General features: G+C 48.3%; 1 protein-coding gene across 2 annotated transcripts in view; it reads right to left on the reverse strand.

Annotated features, from left to right (window-relative positions):
* LOC149366500 (multiple PDZ domain protein-like) overlaps nt 1-23,544 on the reverse strand; it is a 234,298-nt gene that overhangs the window by 200,147 nt on the left and 10,607 nt on the right. The window lies entirely within an intron of this gene.

Here is a 23,544-nt window from a genome sequence, read left to right on the forward strand (position 1 = left end):
TATGACCTAGATTGTTTAGCTTCCCATTGTTACGCGCATGTCAGCAATGAAGTTTTCGAATCCTGTCGACTGCGCCATGTCAGCAGTCAAGGGGCCGGATTCATTAGAAACAAACTAGTTCACTGGAACTTAGCCGGATGCACGTATGAAGCAAACTGGATCCCTTTTGACAGGCTTTGGAATGAATGCGTAGCTGATCTCCAGTCAGCGTAGCTCGAAGGCAGCCCCCCATGCGTAGTTTCGCTCGAAAACGCGATTACCCTCGCCGCTTTAGCTCGGCAAAATTTGGCTGCATTGTGCGAAAATACATTCGCTGTCGAAAACATGCAGGCAAAGCAACCCCTCCAGTGCACGTAACTAGTAGAAAAAGCCAAATTTTGTCGAGCCACAGCGCCAACGGTAAGCGCGTTTTCGAAATTCTAAAAACTGATATGGCTATTACTAAAGACGGCCTACAAATCTCTAATTGCCACTACGCGCCTAACTCTACTAGTTAAAAAGTCAGTTATTCAAAAATTAGTTAACCAGCTTACTACTAAAGACGATTCCCCGGCCATATTTTTGCCTCAAAAAGCCTATTTTCGAAAACTTTTGAAAGTGTTCGCCGAAACACCCTGAATATGCGCGCCACGGGCGAGTCACACGTTTACAAGAACCCGATAGAGCCAGGCTGAGTCGAGTTGTCGGGCCAAAAAACGGTTACTGGGTTCATGCCACGGAGTCAGATCGGGAAGTCGACTGGACTAGCCGCTAATTGTCCCTTAAGCAGCTTTTCGCTGGAAAAGAACGCCAGACAAGGCAATGGCGACGAATCGGCATACTCCAAGTCTTGAGTTGCGGCGACCTTGGTCAGCGAATCGACGCGCTCCTCACATGTTCATGGATGCGAGGCTAGGGAACAATGAAATATATACCGGGTGTTTCAGCGAACACTTTCAAAAATTCTCATAAGTAGAATTTTCTTGGTAAAGATATGGCTTTTGCAGCATAGTATTACCAATGTTGGCGGACACCAGAAAACCGGTGAATCATATTAGGTAGTAAACTGGTTCACTAATTTTTAATAATTAACTTTTTAACTATTACAGTTAGGCGCCTAGCTGCAATTAGATATTTGTAGCCGGTCGTTAGTAATAGCCATATCAGTTTTTAGAATTTCTAAAACGCAATTACCCTCACCGCTGTGGCTCGACAAAGTTTGGCTGCATCGGGCGAAAAATACATGCGCTATCGAAAGCATGCAGGCAAAGCATCCCCTCCAGTGCACGTAACTAGTCGAAAAAGCCAAATTTTGTCGAGCCACAGCGACGAGGATAATCGCATTTTCGAAATTCTAAAAACTGATATGGCTATTACTAACGACCAGCTACAAATATCTAATTGCAACTAGGCGCCTAACTGTAATAGTTAAAAACTTATTAAAAATTAGTGAACCAGTTTACTACCTAATACGATTCACCGGTTTTCTGGTGTCCGCCAACATTGGTAATACTATGCTGCAAAAGCCATATGGGAATTTTTGAAAGTGTTCGCTGAAACACCCGGTATACTCCGTTTCGTACATAGCAGGCAACGCTGCCAAAGCTAGCGCGCCTGTTCGCGCAGGCTAAGTCCGCACGCAAAAAATTGTTCGCCATAAAACCAAACCGAACTCAAGCATATTTCGTAGCGACAAATCCCAAGTGCCGTGACTGGCATCTCCTGGTCTTCATTTTGCCTCTTGCCACATTTTCGTCCTGCCACTCGTCGAGATTTCGAGAAGCAAAAAGTACACGCGGCGGTATGATATGCGGTTTGTAGGGCGAATCGCTTCTACTAAATCCGCGGCCAAAAAGTAGTTCACACTCCGTGAAAATTATGGCCAGAGAGCCCGAACGCCCGAACACTGACCGCCTCACAGCTTCGACCGTGATTTTCAATGCTACCACATCGTTTTATACCGCTCTTTGTATTCGTACAAACAATGACCGGAGTTTCGAGAAGAATGAATGACACGTGGCGGAGTAATACCCCTGTCAAGCGGGCAAGTTAAGTGCACTTAAGAAGAGTGTACTTCGCTGTAAGTACACTTTGCCGCATCTAAACGACGCAAGTGGAGAGTCACTCGCAGAAGAGTGCACTCCTCTGAGAGTGCGTTCACGGACCACACTTTGCTGGTCGAGTGCGTAGCCTCGACGCCAGCGGTTCCAATGTACAAAATTTATAGTGCATAAAAAGTACTTACAACTTTATTTTACGTGCTATAACACTGCTTTCAAAAAAAAAGTTCCTTTGTTAAAGCTACAAGCGAAGCAACAAAACAAGTAAACGTGATCAGATGCAACATTGCTGCCCGCCGCCATCTTGTTTGTTGTCAAAATTCTGGATAGTCTTGGCTGGTCTTGGCTTTTCTTCTATTTTCATTTTTTTCATCGCTAAAAACTGTTGAACCTCGTTTTATTTGCACTATCACGTTAAGTAGTCAAATATTATGGGTCTTTTTTTCTTTTCCATCGTCCTGTTCAGAAATTCCGCTCATTTTCTGTCGCCATTCTTTTTTATTATGAGTGCACTTTGCTTTCCCGTTTAGCACCGCGTAGCCCAAAGTGTCACTCGGGATGCCGAAGCGCACTCCCCGTAAGTGCATTTAACTTGCCCACTTGACAGGGGTATAATATAGTTTCGCGGACGCACTACTTCAGCAACCTCCACAGCGTTGCCTGTTATGTATGAAACGGAGTATAGTCGGATGCAAGTCAAGAACGCAGCGGCTTTTCCCCGCCAAAGGACCGCCTTCCAGCCAATGGCGTCGGCCGATTCTCAAGACCCTGCTATAACAATGCAGGAAGTTGCAGATGAAAGGGGACAGTTCCCTCCCTGAATTGCCATGCCAATCATTGCATTGTCCCGCTAGCAGATTCATGAGAATCGGCCGACGCCATTGGCTGGAATTGGGTCCTTTGAAGGGGAAAGGCCGCTTCATTCTTGAGTTGAATCCGACTAGAAAATACATAAACAGGGAGAGGCTGCAATGTCTCAATCTGGGTGGACCTTTGATCCCCGCCGCGGATGGGATAATGGGAGCAAGAGATGGGGAAGGAAGACAAGTCTGTCAAACAGAGGTGTGCCTACACTCTATCTTATAGTTCCTTGATAATAAGGGAGTAATTACTCATTGGCATCCACCCAAGCGCAGCCATACGGCTACAAAGGAAAGCTATACAGCTTTCTCAGAAACTTCGCAGTTAAAGAGAAATTCGTCCTGGTCCGGGGTTCGAACCCAGGACCACCGCTACACCGGAGCGGTCGCTCTACCAATTGAGCTAACCAGGACGGCAAGCTTATGGTAGAGCGACTGCTCCGATGTAGCGGTGGTCCTGGGTTCAAACCCCGGACCAGGACGAATTTTTCTTTAACTACGAAGTTTCTGAGAAAGCTGTATAGCTTTCCTTTGTAGCCATATGGCTGCGCTCGGGTGGATGCCAATGAGTAATTACTCCCTTATTACAAATCTACTCCACCTTGGGGGATTCCCCTAAACATTTGACCACCATAGTTCCTTGATGCGCTGCCAAAGTTTCGATGAGTGCAGAGACGACGTTCTGATGCTGCGGAATGTAGTGCCATGTATAAAATGGGCATGTGGGATAGCGCGCTTCGAACTGCGCATGTGCCAAACGCTAATTCAGATTGAGGCTACAAGTACGCTCGCGCTCCGTACGCTATTTCCGAAGTTTAGCTCGCGCGACTCTTCCGTACGCTAAAATAACGTTTCGAACAAAGTGGCCTGCTTCGCAGCGAATTCGCCGTTGTTAGTCGGTTTTCAGTACGTTCTCTGGTCATAAATAGGGCATCGGGCTTTCGTTTTGTCTGTTCTAATCCTCATCAGCCTAACTACGCCCACTGCAGGGCAAATGCCTGTCTCTCTCCAATTAAGCCTGTTCTGCCAGCTGCGACCACCGTATCCCTGCAAACTACTTAATCTCATCCGCCCACACAACTTTCTGCCGTCCCCTGCTACGCTTGCCTTCTCTTGGTACCCACTCCGTTACCCTTAAAGGACAAGCGGTTATCTTGCCTTCGCATTACATGCCCTGCCCAAGCCCACTTCTTCCTCCTAATTCCGACTAGGATGTCATTAACCTGAGTTTGCTCCTTCACCCCCTCCGCCCGCTTCCCATCTCTTAACGTTACACCTATTTTTCTTTCCATAGCTCACTACGTTGTAGAGCGAAATCCATGAAAGGCCTCAGGTGGTAGAAATTATTCCAGAACCTCTACTACGGCGCTTCTTTCTGCCCTTCTTTCTCTCCCTCCTTTATACCTTCCCTTCGCCGCGGTGGCTCAGTGGTTACGGCGCTCGGATGCTTGCCCGAAAGACGCGGGCTCGAACCCGGCCGCGGCGGCTGAATTTCGATGGAGGCGAAATTCTAGAGGCCCGTGTGCTGTGCGATGTCAGTGCACGTTAAAGAACCCCAGGTGGCCGAAATTTCCGGAGCCCTCCACCACGGCGTCCCTCACAGTCTGAGTCGCTTCGGGACGTTAAACCCCAATAAACTAAACCCTTCCCTTACGGCGTGGTTCGGGTGTCCACCAAGATATGTGAGACAGTTACTGCGTCATTTCTTTTCCTCAAGACGAAAACCAAAACCAGCAGTAACATCATGCTTTTTGAGGCGGAGTCACATGGGTCGATGATCGCTTTTCATCGGCCTTAGCTATACAGAGCCGCCTGCTCGGAGAAGAACTTCCGTTCTTGGCCAAACCGTAACCGCCCAGCTGCGGAGGTGTGCGACGGAAGAGGCAGCGAAGGGAAGCAGCGGAATTCGCCGATCGCACGGCGACCACGTGACCTACGTAGCGCTCTTCCGCATAACGGTTGGTGACATATGGAGGCATGAACCACGCCGTGAGGGCAAATATACAGAAGTTAAAAGAGGGTAGAAATAGAACTGCTTCACCCCAGTGGACGGTGGCATTTATTTTTTATCACTTATAAAGGACTGAACGATTGAAGGAGCAACCAGTTTTTTTGGGGGGGGCTGCGGGGATAGCGTAGGGAGTTTAATCCTAAACTATATCCTCCTCTACGAGCACAGCCCAAAACGGCGGCGCCCTTCCACAATTTTCTGAAAAGAACTAGCAAATTGCACTAAGAGCACATGTTCCAAAGCTCTTGCAGTGTAAACTCTCGTAAACGGCCTGGTTGTCAACAAAGTTTTAACATAACGCTGGAACCCACCGCCAAGCACGCATGCGCAATTGGCCCCGCCCACAGACGGCCATCATGGCTCGTCGGTGCGATCTGCGCGTGCGTAATTGGCGGCTGGCGGAAACGCTCTACTGTGGCCGTGCACGGTGACGATTTTTCTTAGGAAAGCTTGCGCCTGCGCGTTTTCAGTCCTGTGCTGTCTTTATTCGTGCCCTCCTGTTCGGGATGCCGCCAACGAGCAAGATGGCGCCGACGGCCCACGTGCAAGCCAGTTCCTGGGCGCCCTGAGGCCATTCTCGCGAGCGCGTTCAGCGACAGGAGGCGGAGGTAAGCAGCCACGGTAGACGGTACATGCGCTATGCTGAATCTCTCTCATATTTACGCTGAGCTGCCTCGCTCTGCTAATTGTGAGGCGAGCGAGGCGCAGGCGCCCATCCACGGGCGCCAATGAGCGCACGGCTGTGCCCAGGGAGCGAGACGCCGAAAGACAGCGCCTTGTGCCAAGCCCCGCGGGCGGCAGCCCGGAAAACCTCGCCGGCGGAAATGAGAAACCCCTCGAGAGCGCGATGAGTGCCCGACAGGAGTAGAAAAAATAAACAGAAAGCAAAGGGGTGACAGCGGGAAAGGACGAAAGGGAAGAGCGCGCGTCCACGAGGCACTTCGCACCAAGATGGCGCCCGGCCGCCGCAAACGCAGACGACAGCGAACCGGGAATCGTATCCGGGCGAGCGGAAAGGGTTCGACGAAGCAGAATGAATGGGGACGGTAAAGAAGGCCGAGCGGCTCGAACGACGAAGCAGGAAGAGCGGCAATAAGTGCCCAGTTACCAGGAGAAATAAGAACGCTAACAAGCCTCTTTCCATGTGCGCGCCCGGCAATCAAGCAGACGACCGCGGGGCACATGTGTTTAACGTCTGAACGAGAGAACGCGGACAGCGTATACGCTAAGAACAAAAGGATAAATGCGAGAACCTCGAATAATACGAAAAACAGGTTGCCATATAGCTAATACCGATCTAAGTGCAATCATTAAGCGAGGTATGTAGTATTCCGAGCCATTGGGGACGCCAGCTAAATGAGAACTGACGGCTCGCTAATTATGCCATTGCGGAGCCGTTCCGCGCGGCCAGGTCGATATAACGCACCGGCGGAAACGCGACAGGATGAAAGCGCGACAGTCGGGAACGCGACACAGTGAAGGCGCGGTACGTAAATGAACATTTCGAAACTGTCAAGCAGGTGGTGCTGGAAAAACTAATACAGAGAGCAAGTGTTTTCTAGCGAACAAAAACGTTTAAAACAGAGCAACAAAGGGTGAAAGATGATAGTTTTGTCATTGTTTCTTCTTTTTTATTACCAGAGAGTATGCATCGATCGCTTCAATACGAATTTGCATCCATTTATGGAGTGCCGTTTTTTACTGAGGGAGAACTTAGGCGCAATGGATTCATATGAAAAAGGAAGAATATTTTATTTCATCTGTCCATTTATCTACCAAGTGAAACTCAACGTGTCCATTTATCTACCAATCGAAACTCAATGTCCCCTTAATTTTCTGACGTGGCCGAAGGTCTGGAAGGAAGACGAAGCAATTCTTATTGCGAAATGCACAAGTGTTATTGTCACACTATGGAATAAATGAGTATTTCAGTGAATACGCAAAGCATATTGCTTTGTATGCAGAACTGCTCGCGATTTTTATTACTCTTTATTCTGAAGACTTCATGGGCCAGACACCTCCGCCGCGAATTCCAAAGGCTGCAAAAGGCTGGGGTTCAGGTGTGCGACGAGTAGACTGTCTTTTTCCCTGCAGATTTTTGCGTCGGAAAAAGCACTTATGTGGAAAAAGAAGCGCTTGTACTGAGCGCTCTTTGTCATGTCCAGTCTCTCTGCACTCGCTAAGCCATGAATTTCCAAAGGGCCAAACACTCTACCACTGAGCTCATCTAAAGTCCCTAAACAAGCTTATCCCGAACAATGCCAGAAAAACTTCAGCACGAATCCTCTGGCTAATTTAGCTTCTGTAGCTGATGACTTCGTGCATCAAATGGCTGAAGTGACAGGAAACAAACTCGCCAAAATTTCTCTACAGCAGGGGTAGAGGGGGACTACCTTGGGGCTAATGTCTGACGTATGAAATGCAGCATCGCCAGCAAAAAATAACATCAGCTGAAGTCTTGGAAAAGTCGAACTTGAACACAAATTGATCTAGAAGCAAGACTTGATGCACAAGACCTCATAATTATGCGACACAATCAGAAGAAGAGAAGAGCCCCGAGAAGAAGTTTCGTTGAAACAAGCAAACCCAGAATCTCTACTCACGATAACATTCATCCCACCCGACTACGGAAAAAATATCCAAGTCAAATTTTTGAAACAGCAAATTAACTGCATTTCCAGCCTTCAGTTAGCATCAGGAGTACTGCTGATGAGTGGGAAAATAACGATAACAGCTAACAATGAGTGCGGAATGGCACTGCGACACACAGACACCGCAAACACATCAAATGAAAGATAGGGGCATAGTTTTGCTTCAGCGAGCGGTCAATTGCTGGCACTGATCTAAGAGAAGAAACCAGGCATCACAAACTCACCACAAATGAAAGCCTGGCATACTATAAGCGGGCCGCGGAAGCGGACCTTCCAGAAAGCCCGTCAAACTCCACTTGGTGGTGAGAGAAAATGCAGTGGGATCTGCTGCAGAGTTCATTTAAGTGGGTGAGTCGCAAACTACCCAAGCGAGAAGCATGTCTTCCTCTGATCTTTGGTGCAATTTTTTTATTTCCACCTATTTACTCGCACGCCTCTCGCACATCCTGCATGATCACCCTCATGGCGTAGGCTGTTACTCGGCTGCTCAGTTGCTTTCTATACCTCCCGCATTGTTAGTTAGTTAGTTATATTGATTTCAATGATACAAAAGCAACTGAGGCTATGAAGCGCCAAACACAAGGTTAAAGTTTTTGTTAAAGGTGAAGCTTTTTATACTTAGAGTTTGTTTGAAACGCTGGCTTCCTTGAGAAACCTAAAAATACATGAGAGGTAAACCAGTGCTCTATCCGCTAAAAGTAACATGGGGTGTAACGGGATGCTTTCCCTGCAAAATGTTGTGAAATATTTCTTTCTTAGTTCTTCTAGTTTTATACATGAAATTAAAATGTGGTTCACTGTGAGTTCAGCACCACACATTTCACAGAGAGGCCTCCCATGTTGTGGCACCACAGGCGAATGCACAACACGAATCTATTTCAGCGTGTCTATTTCGGTCCCTTGCATGTAGTGTAATGTGCGTAACCTTATTATTGAAACTCGCAAAACCTAACGACACGTTACAATGTATGCAATTACATTTTTGTAAGCAACAGCAAGAGAAAGTGAGCGCATTTACGATGCATTCTTTTTCTAAGTGTTTTTCAGTAGATAATCAAAAGATAGGCAATGTAACCAGAATTCAATAGCTTGTTTATAAGAAAGCAATGACCCCTTATCCATAAAGCTAAAAAAATCTTGAAACGTCTTCAACAGCCATTCTCTGCTGTATTAACAAAAGCTCTCTGGTGTATTCTCTGCTGTATCAACGAAAGAAGGGCAAGAATTTTTCGCAAGAAGTGGCGGAGGAACAGAGTGGAAAAAGAAAGCGCACCCACACTGGTTGCTCCATGAAACACTAAGCAAGGACAAATGGAAAGACGAAAACGAGTGCAATGCATTATTCTTCATCCCTGCCTCATCTTAGATCGTTAAAAGTAATCCAAGTATAGCTAGCGACTTGCTAAATGTATCATTAAAGTTAGTGTTGACACTGAAGTTTACAATGATTAATCAAAACCACATTGATGCATTTTTTTCCTTTCTTATTATAAGGACCATTGACACAAAATATTTCAGTTCAAAAACTGAAGACAAGAAATCTGCATTCTGTGCTTAAAACTGTGAATGCAACTGCAGAACACGTGCAGTCCACAGGCCACGAGATAGACTCAGATGAGGCGACAATCTTGGCAAATGAAAGAAACACTTCGGCAGAACTACATTTGGAGTCCTAATCATCCAGACGACAGCAAACACGCTGAACAAGAGTCAGGACACGCTTCATCATATCTACGGGAAAAGATTACGAAGAATCCTGAAGCCTCCTCTTTTTCCAAGACAGTCTTTATCGTCAACAAGGGCCCCACATGGGACCCGAAACGTCATTTTTGCTTCCGACTTGGACAGCGACTCAATCTTCATGTTAAGAATGCTCAACTTTGACCAGACAGTGTTTCGTTGAACGTCACACTACAAAAGGCGCTACACCAACATGCCACCTCAACATGAAGGTAGTTAAAAAGGCACATAGGTGAGAAGATATGTGGTAGGAAAATAAGGCATAAGTTCAAGGAATAAAAATGGAGTGTGAACAAACTGCTATTGCTAGCAATTATTACTAATTTTACTACTTGTTATTGGTAGAATTAGCAGGAAGAAATTAATCACAAATTGTACCTTCCTTCCACAAAAAAAAAAATGATAAGAGGTCATGGAAGAACACAAGTAGTAAGCTGTATCAATAACTTAACAAGACAGAGTCCTTATATTTTACCCCTGTGAGATAATCTATTCCAGAACATGTCAAGAATAAAAACGTACAGCACTATTTTTCAGTGCGGAATGGCTCTGATTGTGCCACTGACACTAATAAGCAAGCATTACAACATATGCAAGGGTAATCAAGTCACACAAACATGAATGAAAACATTTACAGCATCTTTCCAGAGGCAGCACTCTAAGTGGCAGATATTTACACGGCTTGCTTATTGTTTCGGTTTAGCAGTTACTGGCCCTGATATGCAAAAAACATTGGTGGCCCACAGTTGCAGCACATGTGCATAAAGAGCTTTACCCAGGCAAACCGATTCCAAGGACTGTTTGAATTCCAGCAAATGCAAAGAGCTATTTTATTTAGTTTCGGTATCAAAAAATTTCCCACTGCTAACCCTGGCTGGGTAAGACTCCGAACTCAACGAGAGCTGCCTGTAGCTGCTGCTGCCGTTGTTGGTTCAGTAACTTCAAGAAACCACAGGTTTTTGTCTGAATTAACAAAGCTTGAATTATCAGAAGTGCACCTTAAGGGGTTGAGATACCAAAGTTTGAGGATATAAAAAGCTTGTTATAGGCTTCATGTGCATGTAAGGTCACCCACAGCCAAGTATTACATGCGACCAACACTTAAAATATATTTTAATTCAGATCCAAAGAGTACTTAAACGATCTTACTCATGATCGAAACCCATCACTGCTGTGGTAGTTGCTGACGTATAGCCGTGAGAACGATATCAGTGAATACGAGCGACCTCACAGCACAGTAACCTGACGTACTATGAACAGCGATCTGCCAATCACTGCATTAGCGACTCAGCAGTAGGTGTGCTGATTGGCAATTACATGCCTTTGCTGACGCACCAGCCGGCACCAGCATCAACGGCCGAGCGAAACCTTCGTGTCGATGAGACGATGACGGGTTGCTCTTGTCTACACTTTCTCCATACTACGAATAAGCGACTACATCGGATATGTTCACACTTTGACACTAACCAGTGGTACAAATAGGTCTAGCGAGTCTGCGGGGTCCGTATGTGCGATGTCGGCGACTGTGAAGAGCGCATTCCCAAGTTTTAGCAAATACAAATGGGCACTGAGCATTGCTTTGACAAAAGTGACCTGAAATCGAGTACTGCTTACATCTTAGGATACAAATACATCGAGCGGGAAGCGCTGCTGCTAGGTGGTGTGGCCCAGTCTGCCAACAAATGCTGCAGCCACCCGGCATGCTAGCAGTCGTCGGCACCGCTTGAGGACAACAAATTCAGCCATTTTAAGTATCGCAAATGGGCGCCGAACATGATTTTAGATAAACCAATTTAAAGTGAAGTACTGGACACTTCGGAAAAAGCAGTAACAATGAGCGAGAAACGCCAGACCTACGCAATGTCAACAATCTGTCACATCCTTCAGCGATTCTTGCAGAGTTATCGCACAGCGTAAACAAGTAAATGTATAACCGGTGGAATACAGAAGAGAGTGTTTAACCTAAGTAGAATGCAGTTTGCAATTCATGCAGAATGAACATGCATTTACTGCCTGTATACATAGACAGATCTATGTAAACAAAAGTAGCGCTGCGGTCGTCATCACGAGCGCATTTCTTGGGGAGTTAACAACTTGTGCGGTAAATGCTGAATCCTGTACAACTATCTTGAAGCATTCATTTAGCAAATATACGGACTGTTTGCTATACAAGCAGCAGAAAAAAAGAGAGCAGGAGATATTGTAAACGGCAGCCACGGGACCCGGAGCAGTCTCGCAGCGCGACTACGCGGGCGGAGCGAAGTGAAGACAGAGATGCGTATTGGTCGGCATGAAGACTGAGACATCGTGTCGTGGTAATGTGAGTAGGGGATTGGCTGATTGACGCGCTGTCAGCTATGGGCCACCGACACAGATGTCCTCCAAGCACCAGTGTTGGCGTAGTGTGGCAAAACGAAATACAGTAAAACCTCATTAATACGTACCCGCTTACCAAGTAGTTGCGGTTAAAATGTAGTTGTGTGAATTCCCCGGCGTAGCCACCATTGAAACCAATGTATTGGCTGACCGCTTAAAACATAGTAGCCCATGAACTGCCTACCGCTTAATGCGTACTTGCCGTCGCGATTTGGCTGGCGCCATGCTATTACGCAAAACGTTTTCCGCCTTTCCGAAGAGCATTGTCAACGTGCAAACCGCTGGCGATTCAACACTGCGCCATTTCGGCCATGTCCCGACGAGCGCGGCGATGTCCATGTCAATGGGGAGCCCGAGAAGCGTCGGCCGCTTCTGCGTTCTTGCGCGCAAATGCATCGTCGCCAGCCCTATCGCAGTAACCATCACCGTCACCCCCCACTCTACCCATGTCATGTGATCTCGCTACACCTCGAGGAAACCTCGCAGCGCGCGTGACGTGTTGTGGATGTGTTGCAGTTAGGCAAAGCGCGTCTTTGTTCCGTGTGCACGCGAACGGTGGGAACCATGCCGAAGCCTACGCGACCGAAGTATCGCGTGCTAACAGTTAAGGAGAAGTTGGACATTATTCGTTCAATTGAAAATGGAACTACGAAAAGTGCACAAGCGCGTGCGTGGGACTTGCCGTTAACAACGGTCTGCGGCATTTGGAATGCTCGGGAGAAGTTGAAAAGCGGGGCCCTGTCGAATATGAAGAGGTGCCGCTTAAGGGGATCAGCTTTTCCGGAAGTGGAAGAAGCTTTAGTGCTGTGGTTGAAAAAAGCAAGGTCAGAAAACCTGCCTGTCACCGGACCTCTCCTCGCCGAAAAAGCGGAAGTGTTTGCGGCCCAGCTCAACTGCAAAGACTTTTCGTGCAGTAACGGTTGGTTGTCACCGGACCTCTCCTCGCCGAAAAAGCGGAAGTGTTTGCGGCCCAGCTCAACTGCAAAGACTTTTCGTGCAGTAACGGTTGGTTGGCCCGTTTTAAAGCACGCTACAGCATAAGTTCGAGGGTGGTGTGCGGAGAGGCAGCACACGCGGACAAAGAGGGTGCCGAAGAATGGCAGAATGGGTTACTTCAACAAGAGCTGACCAGCTATGCCGCAGAAGACGTTTTCAACTTGGACGAGTCGGCACTTTTTTACCGACTTCTGCCCAACAGGACGCTGGCGTTCAAGGGCGAACACTGCACCGGTGGCAAGCTTTCGAAAGAAAGAGTATCAGTTGCTTTTGCGGTCAACATGACCGGGAGCCAGAAGCTGCCACTCCTCGTCATTGGAAGATACGCCAATCCAAGGTGCTTCAAAGGCGGTCGATTGCCCTCGGGGGTTATTTACAGGAGCAACCAGAAAGCCTGGATGACTGCCAAGCTTTTTGAAGAGTACATCCGGCTTTTGGATCGGCGTTTCATGGCAGAAAAAAGAAAAATCCTGCTCGTGCTTGACAACGCGTCCTGCCATTCGGAGTTAACAAACTTGGGCGCAATCAAGCTCTTCTTCTTGCCACCCAACACCACGGCACTTGCGCAGCCTCTCGACCAAGGCATCATTCGTTCGGCCAAGCACCACTACAGGAAGAACCTCCTACGCAGAATGCTCCTGGCGATGGAAAGCGGGAAGACGTACTTAATTGATCTGCTAGGTGCTGTGCACCTCCTAGCGTTCTCGTGGCAGCAGGTTGATCCTGTAACAATACAGAACTGCTTCGCACGCGCAAAATTCATAGTAAGCGCAAGCGATTCCGAAGTCTGCGATCCCGCCGATGACTGCGACACCCTACTCACGGAGGTGTTGGAACGACAGGGTGGTGCGGAGGCTGTGAACTTCGAAATGTTCTGTGAGGTCGACAGCGACGTTGCAACCACTCCAGGCTGGTCGGACAGCGAGATTGTCGCCGCAGTTGCACCACCCCAAGGCGGTGAGGAAGACGCTGAGAATGAGGACAGCGGCGACGAATTGCCAACCGAAGATTTTAGCCCCACTGTAGCGGAAGCTTCGCAAGCATTGGCGGTAATGAGGGCGTTCGCCGAGAAGAGGGGCCTCATGGAAAAGCTTGCCCCCAGTCTCTCCAATTTTGAGACTGCTGTTGTCGCCGCACGGCCGCCACGGCGGCAACTGAAGATGACCGATTTCTGGTCGGCGGCACAAGAATAAAGTGCACATACGTACGTGTATTTGTTGGATATTTACTGTGCCTGAATTTCTTCTCTTTTGGGGCGTGAATAATGGCAAATTTTTATTAGTTGGTTAAGGTGTACTACCGGATAGTGCGTACTATTCCCGCGTTCCCGCGAACTACGTATTAACGGGGTTTTACTGTACATCACAGAAACCGCACTGACATACGTGGTATGCCAACTGAGGTCGGCCCATGCGAGCCACTTGGCTTTTCTCAGCATACTGCAGTACTGACCAAGTTCGCCGGCATTTTGAAAGGCACTGGTATGCAGTGTATGTGTACGAGAGCAGATGATGCAGTAACCTGAGTGTCACAACTTTTGGGGCTTACGTGACAGGGTTGCTGCTCTTCCCTGACCATGATGTCACAGCACACCCCGGCGCTCAGAAACCGAAATGGCTCAGTAACAAATAATGCAATAATAAATTACTGCGCATATATGAATCGCGGAGCGTATATCACGTGTCCTGGGGCAATACGCAATGTTCGAAACAAACAGCATGCCAGCAAAAACTTTGGTGTCTCCGCCCTTTGAATGTGATCCAAGATTAAATTTGTTTTTCTTTCGCGGATACATCTGTGCATGCAAAATGCATTTTGGATTTTTTTTTTGTGTGTGTGCAAACGTTTCTACAAACATGCACAACATAAAATATAGGTGCTGGGCACTGGTTGGTTTGGTTTATTGGGGTTTAACGTCCCAAAGCGACTAAGGCTATGAGAGACGCCGTGGTGGAGGGCTCCGGAAATTTCCACCACCTGGGGTTCTTTAGCGTGCACTGACATCGCACAGTACACGGGCCTCTAGAATTTCTCCTCCAAAGAAATTCAACCACCGCGGCCGGGATCGAAGCCGCGTCTTTCGGGTCAGCAGCCGAGCACCATAACCACTGATATGGTTAATCAACCAGCAGTCTTAAACCAGTTGTGCAGTAAAAAAAATATCAATAATGCACTGTTTCTCAATAGAGTAAGACCACATTAACTGGGGCACCAAAGGACTGAAGGAGACATCCTAATTATCCAAAGGTTAAACCATCGACTGCCTGCAAAATAAAACCATTTCACACCGCAGCAAACTTAACAGATGAAAAAAAAAAATAGGCAACTGTCACCTGCTTTTGAGTGAGAACTGGTAAAAGAGACGATTTTTTGCAAATCCATCAAGCTGTACTGCATGTCACTCTTAGGAATACGAAAGCAGGACTACTCAAAAATATTAAGGCCTCCCGTGGCCACCTTCACAGGTGTGATGTGGCAGTGGGGAAGCCTCTGCACGAGTGGCAGCACCCATGCATCATGCATTTTCACCTAACAAGAAAAACCACGTGGAAGAAAGCAAACGAAACGCATATTTGCGCCTGAACAGCGAGAGACCTTCTAAAAAGAGCAAATACCAGCAACGGACCAGTCAAGTAAGAAACAGCACGCAGTTGGGCTTGGCTCGCTGATGTACAGCCGGTAACCACTACAACCGCAGGCTGTTAGCGAAGCTTAGAAAATGAAACTACGTGGTGACAGGAAGCCTTGTGACAGGATCACTTGGAGCACGGCCCCCCTTCAGACTGCGTCCGAATTAATTGGTTATCGGAGTCGACGGTTGCAAACGCCGAATTTTCAGCTCATGCGCCGCCGCAAACCTGACCAATCTGACCTCGACCACCACTCTTTCACATGCCGGGTGCATTAAAGCAAGACAAAAAGTATGAAATAAGCGAATGGAAGAGAAGCCAAGGTACAAATTAAGCAGCTTCAAAATGTACTAAAAGTGTACTTGGCTAACAAAAATTTGGAAATTCGTTTGAATTAATTGAAAGTACGAATTATCCAAGTTTGAATTATCATAAATCTGCTGTATTTCTTTTCTTTCGAATCTGTGAGAAGCCACGGCGTGACTGTTGAGTAATGTGACTGCGAATTCTCGTTCTGCAGATGTATTCTCTCAACTAGCTAACCTAGCACAGCTCAGGGTGCAAACCACCAAGTTTTTTGGGGCAGACCTGCTGCAAACGTGGATTGGCAAAAGAAATATGGCATCATGCATGACATCACTTGACAACACGCATCACATGTCACGTGAAGTGTCATGTGTTGTGACTAAACCAGATAGGGCTACACAGCTCCAGAGCTAAAATGTCCCAGAAACAGCTCTCACTGTGCAACAACAATAATTGTGGGTCATATCTGACTAGCTTGATCACATTTTAAATCCGTGACTGTGCGCTAAGGATTTCTTCTAGCTGTACAAGCGTGGAGTAGTTTTTGCATGTCACAAAAAATTTCCTTCAAGGTAGCCTTCAAGTGCTCAAATGATGGCTTGATCGCGAGGTTAGACTTTGCTATAGCTGCATTCACAGGCATGGCATCAATATTTGCTCTCAGCGCCGCCCCGTGACCACTTCTGTGTCCTCGTCAGCAAAGCTCCCCCACCATTGCGCATAGGCCCGAAGGGACTATGTCTGTCAGCGGCATTCCAATGCTCACAATCACAATGTTCCAACCACAATGCGAGATATCAGCCTATAAATGACGTTCAAGCTTCCCTTTGAAGGGGAGACATTACAATAGACATGAAACTTCCCAACAATGCCCTAGCTAGTGAAAAAGAGTGCAGGATTCCAAAGAAACAAAAACTGCACATATGTACAGTCTTTGTCAAAAGTAACCAGGCTACATGGTTTGCTCCTAGCTTGTATTAGTGGAGCCCTTGTGGCTTTCCTAAAAACCAAAAGTTGTTGGAAGGTAAGAAGACCCCCAGTCCTTACCTGTAACGACCATTTAAGCTTCAGGGAAGCTGTAAGGGCTCCACTGTACGAGCTAGAAGCAAACCATGCAGCCTGGTTACTTTTGACAAAGACTGTACATACAAGCAGGCAGAGGATAAAAACAGCGGCTTCTTCCGAATGCAAGTGCCTTCGAGGGGGGGGGGGGGGGGGGACAGAGAGACACTGAGATAGTTAACCATGTGGTGGCTTCCCTGCAATGCATCCGTGCAATGGGGAAAAGCATCCGTTAATGAGGAATAAACCGGACCTCTAATTTTGTCATTGGCATAAATGGACCGGCTGTGTTGAAAAGTTTCTTCCTTGCCAAGAACAACACAAAATGGGTCTGATTTATGTTAGCACTATAAAAGAGGCTGCAAGAAGACTGACGCCAACTAGGATGCACCCTAGTCACATTTTTTGCACTCTAGGCAAGCATTGTGATGGCGTTTCCTTTTTCCTTTCTGGGGAACCTGGCCAGTGACTCATTACAGGCAGTGCTGCATAAATGGCAGTGTGACGGCAAGTCTAGGTGGAGTGTTAACAGAGTGACACTCCGTTGGTGTGTTCATGTTGGACGTCGCAAAACGTCTTCGAAGTATCAGAGCAACCGGCTTTCTGCCACGTCGTCTAAAACATCCATTTCGAGGTAGATGTGATCGCTATTCAAGGTGCAGTGACGGGAGCACACGTGCACCTAGCCCTTGCGGCAATGCCTACAAGCGGCGTGGTCTACAAATGGATTCTTACCAGTCAAAAGCAGGGGCGCTTTTATAACAAGTGCAGAAAAATATTTGCGTTTTGATAGCAAATGTAGCAGGTCAGTTTACTACATGGATACGTGCATTGTTTCCAGGGTACCACAGTACCACGAAAATCGTGCCACATTGCTTATTTCGAAAAAGCAAAAGACCAAATCTTCCACTTACAACTTAAGAAGAAGTCTTTAACTTTTAAAGTAATTGGCGCTTCTAATACGGCCACTACATTTTTTGTTTAGATTAGTATTTGCCACATGCCCTGAATTCATGCTACCAATAAGTACCGTATTTACTCGCGTAATAGGCGCACTCGCATAATAGGCACACCCCTAGTTAGGGCGCGAAAAGTCAGATTTTTTTATTCCTGCGCATAATAGGCGCACCCCGAACTTGGCACTGTGATCAATACTGTATTTACACGATTGCAAGCCGACGCCTCGCCACCCCCCGCTTCCCAATCTTTATTTTAACAAAGTTTTTGCTGAACTGACTACTAGTCCCTACTAGTGCTGCTGCCGTCGCAGCTGCTGCGGACCCACAGCACGTACAACGACATCGCGTAGAACAGCCGCACACAGTTTTCAGGGATGCTCACTTTAAACGTCTGTTTGGAAAGCTTCATCTCCAGCCGGAAACGTTCCCGACTTAGGCCCACGAAAACCTCGGCGCTTGGAGTCGCGTACGAAAATTTAGGGACGCCGCAGTCGCAACTGCCGCACATCTCGGCCACGTCGTATTTTCCGACCTGCCGCACGCTTGCCGCGTTCAAGAGCAAACTCCCAGCCGTCTAGCTGTTAAGGTGCTTGGCCGTCGAGCTAAAACATCAACGCTCCGCGGCAAAGCCATAAACCACGATAACTATCGCGCTACCGCAAATCCCGGCACTTGAAAGCAACAACAAAACAAAAAAAACGAGCTGGAGATGCTGATGGCGATATAGATAGCGAAAGCTCGCGGCGGAGGAAAACGATGATGATGATGAGCTTGGCCTTGGGCGCCCTCCGTGGGCGGCGTCTGGAAGCTCCTGCGCGCGTGTGTGGCCTCCGCGACCAAGCGCCCATTGCGCGCAGCCGGAGCCGATCGCGGAGGCCTCGGCGCGTGCATTCCGAAGGCTATTCCCGCGTGTGTCGCGGAAAGTCTCGGTGCGGCCCTTACACAGATCTTTTTTTTTGAACATTTTCTTCGCGAAAACGGGGTGCGGCCCGTACACGAGTGCGTTTACGCGGTGTGTTCAATTTTGCGAGTCGAAAAATTTCCGGAAATTTTACCCCGCGTAATAGGCGCACCCCGAACTTTGAGCCGGATTTTCTGGAAAAAAAGTGCACCTATTATGCGAGTAAATACGGTACATCGTATCAATGTATATTTTCGCCGTTAAGTTTTGCCATGTACAATACTAGTTTCTTTTTGCTTATTCCGTTGTATCTCATGTCATATTAATTAGTTTCTCTTGTACATTCGTCATTCTTTGTACCCCTTACTCAATGCCCTTCTGGGCCCTGTAAGGTATGAATAAATACAGTAAAAGCTCGTTAATTCGAACTTCACGGGACCAGGAAAATCATTCGAATTATCCGATGTTCGAATTATCGAATGGCCGCGAAAAAACCGACAAGAACCATTTGCATTATGGTGTATGTAGGGTATTTACTCCCGTAACGAACCCACTCACATAATGAACCCACCCACCTCCGATTTTTGCCTAAGAATCTGAAAAAAAAAAGCGTCAGTCGTTAACGCTTCCCTCCGTCCCACAAGGCATTTCTTGGCAGCGCGCCAAGATGCTGCCAGCGATAACATCACTTTTGACCAGCAAAGGGGGAAGCGAACTTTGGCAGAGTGCCAGCGCTTGTTCGGTTGCGCAAGCCTCGTTTTCAAACCATCATGCCCCCCCCCCCCCCCCCCCCCCCCCCCCCGTTCTCCGACGCATTTCTTGGCGGCGCGACAAGATGCTGCGCAGCGATAACATCACTTTTGACGTTAGCTCCATCAAGGGGGAAGCGAACTTTGGCAGAGTGCCAGCGCTTGTGCCGGCGTCTTCTTCGCGGCTGAGCGCGTGCTTCCATTGGCGACCGACCGATGGGTGGAAGCATGGACGACACTCGCAAAGAAAAAAAGTTTTTCGCACGTAATTTGTAGCGCCCGTCCGAAGTCATAGCCTTCATGGGCGTTGGCTGGGACCGCGCTGACAGTGCTTATCCGTATTTTTGAATTAATAGGGCTCGAATTAACGAGCATTTAGCTGCGAGTTGCGGAGGTTGCGCAGAAAAGAGGGCCAGCGCGGTCGCCGCCACCCCTTCCCTCCGGTGCCGCAGGCCACCGCGCCAGTTGATGGCGCCATTTAAGCTTTACCCACTCTTCCAAGGTTTTATCTAGTTCCATCTTCTGTGCCCGTTTAGGAGGTAGGCAGCCTCTAACTATGCGGAGGAGGTGCTTTTTTTTTGGCCACATGCTGTGTGCCAAGCCGCCCAGACGCGGTGGCGCCTAGTTCGAATTATCCGTAACGGAACCGACTCGCTTTCGAATTAACGGGCTTTTTTATACACAGATCTCTATGGAGCTTGGCCGGACCAAGTAGTGTTGTTCGAATTATCCGAAAATTCGAATTATCGAGTTTTGAATTAACGAGCTTTCACTGTAAATAAAAGCTTACAGACTTTAGGAAAAGAAAGGTTGTTCGTGAACTATTCGGTCCAATCCATCAGTGTTATGATCAGACTTCACGATAACAAAGTTTGAACTCCAGCAAAATGTTTTCCGGGTCCTGTGAATTTCGTTATAGCGGAATTCAACTGTATTTGGATCAGCACACAGTTCCCCGAAGATTTCATAAATGTGACTTCATTCATAAATATTTTTTTTTCTAAGAACCTCTTTTCCCTTTGAAAGGACAACATTTTCTTTGTTTACTTTCTCCTCACAGCACTTCTGTGCTTAAATATATGAGCTCTTGCTGGACCCCAAAAACTGCAGGTCGATTCAACGACCCCCTGTTGACACTTCCGGCTTAAACTTGTTCACCTTCCTTTTTGTGTTCCACAGCAGTCAATCTTCTTCACTACCTTGTTTGCTTTCACGTCTTCTGACTTGCTGTTGTGTGCACGTAGTTCCACACTAAGTTTTCAGGACAATAAAGCCAATCAATGGTTTGGTTTGGTTTATGGGGTTTAACGTCCCAAAGCGACTGAGGCTATGAGAGACGCCGTAGTGGAGGGCTCCGGAAATGTCGACCACCTGGGGTTCTTTAAAGTGCACTGACATCGCACAGTACACGGGCCTCTAGAATTTCTCCTCCAAAGAAATTCAACCGCCGCGGCCGGGATCGAACCCGCGTCTTTCGGGTCAGCAGCCGAGCACCATAACCGCTGAGCCACCACGGCGGCTAAAGCCAATCAATAGCCTGCATGGTTCGAAGTAAAGTTTCAGAACAGGCTCTGCAGACCCAGGTCCATGGGATGATAATTTCTAAATGGGCAACTACTCATATGGGCTGGCCGCCACGGTGGCTCAGTGGCTATGGTGCTCGGCTGCTGACCCGAAAGACGCGGGTTCGATCCCGGCCGCGGCGGCTGAATTTCTTTGGAGGAGAAATTCTAGAGGCTCATGTCCTGTGCGATGTGAGTGCACGTTAAAGAACCCCGGGTGGTCGAAATTTCCGGAGCCCTCCACTACGGCGTCTCTCATAGCCTTAGTCGCTTTGGGGCGTTAAACCCCATAAACCAAACCAAACTCATATGGGCTGAACCACCACATGTAACATTTGGTGGAGCTTGCAGTTGTGGGAATCTGGCTTTCCGCCGTCGCCTTTGCGCGGCTGTGCCGGCCTACCGCGTCGTTTCTCCTCTTTCCCTTGCTCCCGCCTCAGGCGGTGGAGAGGCGGCTGGGTGACTAATCACTGTCATTTAGCCACAGCTCCGCCCCGGCTCCCCAAGGGCCTTTGCCATTGGCGCCTTTTGGCGGGAATCCGGGACCCGTTTTGGCGGCCGCGCATCCCGCGACCGTCCGAGCGGGGCCCAGCGAGAGAGAGATCCCTCCGAGACAGCGTAAGGTGCGTACGCAACTGTTTTGTCCGTGCCGGCCTTTGCCGTTCGGACCAGTGTATACTCGAGCTCGCCCGCACGTGTCCTCTGACCTGCAGCGGCTCGAGCCTGTCCAGCGGGGTCCAGCGACCTCAGACAGGCGTACCTTGCGTTTATTGCCCACTCTCTCTCGCAACCGGCCCAACGGTCGACACGAGAGAGAGATCACAGCACTGCCGCGGGGACATTCTCCTGCAGCGGCGTGCTAGCGGCGCGCATTGCTCGAGTCGCTTCGTGCGCGCAGCGGAGCCTTGCTCCTCGCGCGCCCCCGGGACGGGGTGACTATTGAGTGCGTGTGTACTGCTGAAGGACGACGTGAATAAACGTCTCCTTTGTGAACTTGGAGGCCTATTTCTTTGCGGCGAATCGCTCTCCTCCCAGCGGAGGTTGAGTGCACCGCATCGGTGTCCCAGTGTGTGTGTGGTGACGGCTGATCGGGGCCCTTGGCTCGCGCGAAGCTCGAACCCGCGGTGGGTGGTGGCCTGTGTCCACTTAGAAACCCACACAGTGTACCACCCAACTCTCATCCTCCTGGTCATCGTTCTTCAGAGCCCTGTGTCTGCATCCTTCTGTCAGTTGCGGGGTTCCTGGTTCACATCGCTCGACTGTGCCCCAGTGCTACTGCTCCCATCCCCGTCCCCCGCCCCGCCCTGACCACCCATCATGATGAACTGGAACCGACAAAGTGACCAGACCTACCCACCTCACCGACCCGAGATGTCGCTCACATGTGAAGACAACATCCCCCCGCTCATGCTGCTGAGCGAGTCCAGGAGCCTATGCCATTGGCTCCCGGCGACCTGCGGCTCAGAAGTTACACGGACCAGGACTCGGATTCATTCACTCATCTCTTTCATAGTGGCGGCCAGCACTACACCACCTTGCCATCTCTGTTGTACTGTCACCTTGCCCATCACAACTTTAGTGCACATCTTCATCAGTGTCTTTCATTCCAGTCTGGGACGATCGCTTGGTGGCCCCGGGTAATGTGACGAAGAAGACGAAGCTGGCAGTGGCACAGTATGGAGCGCTCACAGTAGGCCAGTGGTAAGCAATCTCTTGTCCATCGTTCATAGCACCTCATTCTTCGGCCGACTGCCACGTAACAATAGCATAAAAGCCTTGTTGGAGCGAATACCCAGCAACCACCACTGTTGCCGCACATGGCAGCTGCCCGCACCTGCCACCTGCCAACTGTCCTCCTCTCCTTCTACTGGCAGGTGCCAAGCATCCTCCCTCTCCACTTGTAGGGGAGAGGAAGATGCCAGATTAAGAATGAATCAGCTCATGTAAAAATGACTAAGACTGATGCAGAGACAATAACAGAAGTGTTCAGACTCAGAATAGAATCAGAACTGGAATAGAATCAAGAGTGGAATAAAATTGGAAGTGGAATACAATTACAGTCTAAATAGATTGGCAAATGAAAGAAAAATGGTATCGCATTTCCTCTGTATCAATCCTACTGATCACCCCTAAATATTTCCCACACATACCAGGTATGCTGTCACATAGTATCACTTTGTTCTTTGTAAGAACAGAAAAAGTATGCTAGGGCTGCCCAGTTGGGAACGCTTCAGAAAGGCATTCCTCATCATTTGAAAGCAATATCCAAAAGAGTTTGGTGAATAATGCTGCCTGATTGGTGGCTACAATAAGATGAACACTAATGGCTACTGCACAAGATCCCTAGCAACATCCACATCATTCCATTTCTCTAAGACAAACTCACTTTCAAAAAAAGTACAAGTAGCCACTCTGCTGAAGCGAGTTTTCACGTAGCGAAAGCAGAGCGTACAGCTACAGTTGATACACCCCATACCCTGACGTCACAACTGCAAACTGAATCACGTGACACCATGAGATTACTACGTGGCTTCTTACCGCCCTCTACCGACAACCTGAAAGGTCAAAGATCAAGTGGTGCAGCATCAAGGTGGACCACACATGGTAAGGCAGATGTGCAACGATTACTTATATCTCAAGGTCATTTCAGGTCGTTCGAGGGCTCACGGCGAAATGTTAGCTATCCTAGTGTATATCTCAAG

This window comes from Amblyomma mixtum, chromosome 1 (genome assembly GCF_055824585.1).
Source record: "Amblyomma mixtum isolate Tamu chromosome 1, ASM5582458v1, whole genome shotgun sequence".
In the NCBI taxonomy this organism is placed as follows: domain Eukaryota; kingdom Metazoa; phylum Arthropoda; class Arachnida; order Ixodida; family Ixodidae; genus Amblyomma; species Amblyomma mixtum.